The sequence below is a fragment of the Pelmatolapia mariae genome, linkage group LG12 (assembly GCF_036321145.2).
Source record: "Pelmatolapia mariae isolate MD_Pm_ZW linkage group LG12, Pm_UMD_F_2, whole genome shotgun sequence".
Taxonomy (NCBI): Eukaryota; Metazoa; Chordata; class Actinopteri; order Cichliformes; family Cichlidae; genus Pelmatolapia; species Pelmatolapia mariae.
In genome coordinates, this window is record NC_086237.1 from 31,953,148 (window position 1) to 31,956,238 (window position 3,091).

Here is a 3,091-nt window from a genome sequence, read left to right on the forward strand (position 1 = left end):
TGCATAAACTCACTGGCCATTTAAATCTGAAGGACACCTGTTCAACTGCACTTCAATACAAATATCTAATCAGCCAATTACATGGCAGCAACTCAGTGCATGTAGGTATGTAGACATGTCATGGTAGCCTGCTGATGTTCAAACTGGGCATCAGAATGAAGAAGAAAGGTGATTTAAGTGACTTTGAATGCGGCGTGGTTATTGGTGCCAGAAGGGCTGGTCTGAGAAGTTCAGAAACTCCAGGGACTCACTGGGATTTACTGGGATTTTTCCACACAACAATCTCTCGGGTTTCTCTGGAGTTTGCAGAGAATAGTTTTCCATCTGTTCGTCCATCCATCCTCTTCTGCTTAGTCAGGGTCAGGTTGTGGGGACAGTAGCCTAAGCAGAGAGCACAAACTTCCCCCTCCCCAGCCACTTTCTTCAGCTTATCCAGAGAAACGCTGAGTTGTTCCCAGGCCAGCCGAGAGATGTGTCTCAACCATGTTCTGGATATACTATACACCCTTGGATCGCTTCAAGGCAGACTGAAAGTCTTGAGTTTCTCTGGATGAAAATGTCTTGTTGATGTCAGAGGTCAAAGAAGAATGGACAGACAGCTTTGAGTTGATAGGAAGACAACAGTAATTCAAATAGCCACTCATTATAGCCAAGGTATGCAGAAGAGCATCTCTGAAAGCACAACAGGTTGAAACTTGAAGCAGATGAGCTACAGCAGCAGCAGACCACAGTAAGTTAAGAACAGGAAACTGAAGCTACATTTCACATAGGCCCACCGAAATACCCCAAAACAAAATCTGATGTTTAAAATGGTTTATTCAGTTACTATATAGGTCAACCTATATAGGTCAGTTTGTTGAGTTATGATATTTTTTGAGTAGAAGTCTGTTTAGTTTACCTCTTTTATATGCCCACCTAGTTTTTAAAATAGCTTATTTCTATTATTGTGTATTTTTGAAATAACCTCTTATTTTTTCTGGGATATAATAAAAAACATATTTTGAAGATTACACCTTGGCTTGTACGTTCTCGGCTGCTTGGTCCCTTTGAAGGCCAATGGGGGTTGGTCACTTATTAAAGTTGGCTGATGTGTGTATTTGTATTTAATGGCTTAGGACTACATGGTTTTTTACATAATTCACAAACACAAAACCATTTACTTATGAATAGCTTTCATAAAGAATTGGAATAGCTTAGTGATAGTTGTCCTTAAAATTGTATCACAGCACTCTCTAGTGGGGTTTTATAGGACGTACCAGCATTCAGAAAGGCGCTTTCACTCAAGAATAATTTTAAAAATCATATGAGCACTTAATAACTCTTGATGATAAACTGATAAAGGCGAACTGTATATCAAACAGTTCTGGTATGGAATTTAAAATAAGCTTTCTGTCACGTATTTTCGCAGTTCTCCTACCGTTGGACGTTTTGTTGCCAAAGTACGTTTGTCTTCTCTGTCACGACCTCGTTAGGCGAATGAGTAGAGGTGGAGGACAAATGCAAACAAAAACTAAATATATATCTATGCATAAAAAAGAAGAAGAGCAGCGAAGAGAACCCACCTGCACTTAATAATGTCACTGCGGATGACTGAAGCACACGTCAACGTTCATACTGCGTTGCTTCATGCAGGTCAAGTAAACGAGAACCACAGAAGAAAAACAACTTCAATGTAAAAGTTAAAATTCCATTTTTGTCCCAGCTTACCCGAAGTGTAAATCAATTCACGACAATTCAAAAGGCTCGCAACACGGCAACAGATATTAGAAAGGGTAATGTAAGCGAACCTTAAACGCACTTCGACCCATTAGACCTGACATGAGCTTGATTTATGGCGCTTATCTGTGGTCTTCATGCAAGACAACTCGATAAGAAGCCAATTTTAGTACAGCACCATAATGTTCGTAGTTCACCTGTAGGTTTAACAGCCCAATCATATCATATCAACAGATTATGGAAATGGGAAAAGTGTTACAATTCATATTTACATTTACAGACCTGCCCCACGTTTGTGCCCCGTTTTCACGCAGGGTGTTCCACGTTAACTGGTTTTTAGGTGGTTAGATTTATTTACAGATTCCACTCTCCGTGCTCCAGATGTTGCATCCGCAGATTCGTCATTTTCACCGAGCGGTCAGCTCTGTCTCTCTGCCAGTGTGTCATGCAGTTTGACAAGATTAAAGACTTAGGCATTAAAAAAAATAAAAAGGTCCCCATCTCCTGCTCGTGCAAATGGATCAATATTATCTTCAGACAACAATTAAATTATTTTAATATAAAAAAAAGTTTTTGCATGTTCCTACCATTATTTTAATTTTATTTTGACTTTTTGTTTCTTTACTTAGTTTTAGTCTTTATTACTTATTATTTTATTTATAACAAATACCAGAGGCAAGATATGGAAAATGAGCATATATTACAGTTTAAGCAGAATTTTAGAAAGCAGCTGGCTCACAGGCGTTTAGACACCCAAAGCCTCACTTGAAATATCAATAAAACCCTAACCTTGCAGTTTGTGATAACAAATGTTTCCAAATGAACAAATATCAAAACTGAGGATACGCCATCTTTATTTTAATTTACTTTATTTTAGTTAGTTTCCTAAGTTCTCAAAATTATTTCAGTTATTTTTTTTCCGAAGGTCTATTTTTTATTTTTTACTTTAGTTTACTAAAATGTTGGGGTTTTTTTTCCACATCACACATCATAACATTGAAATGTATTCATTTCCAGTGCTGTTTGGGGTGTGAGGACAGACACTTTTAAGTGGTTGGTTCCTCCCCAAAAGGCTGATGGAAATTCATTAAGGGTGTTTTATTTCAAATTTTAATGAATTTTCTTCCATCTGCAGCTCAAACCATTCCAAACTGCTGGAGCTGGCTTTGGTTTGGTAACGTTTGGCTAATTTCTCCAGATTTTTATTCATTCGTCAACTTTCATTCTTCATTTCTGTGTGAATCAATGCTGATTCACGTAAACGACTGGTAAATGTTTACTATGAAGAGTATATGTATACTTTATAAATAAAATAAAATTGAAATTAAATTGAATGAATATATTTGACAATTAGAAAAAAAAATCTGTGGTCTTT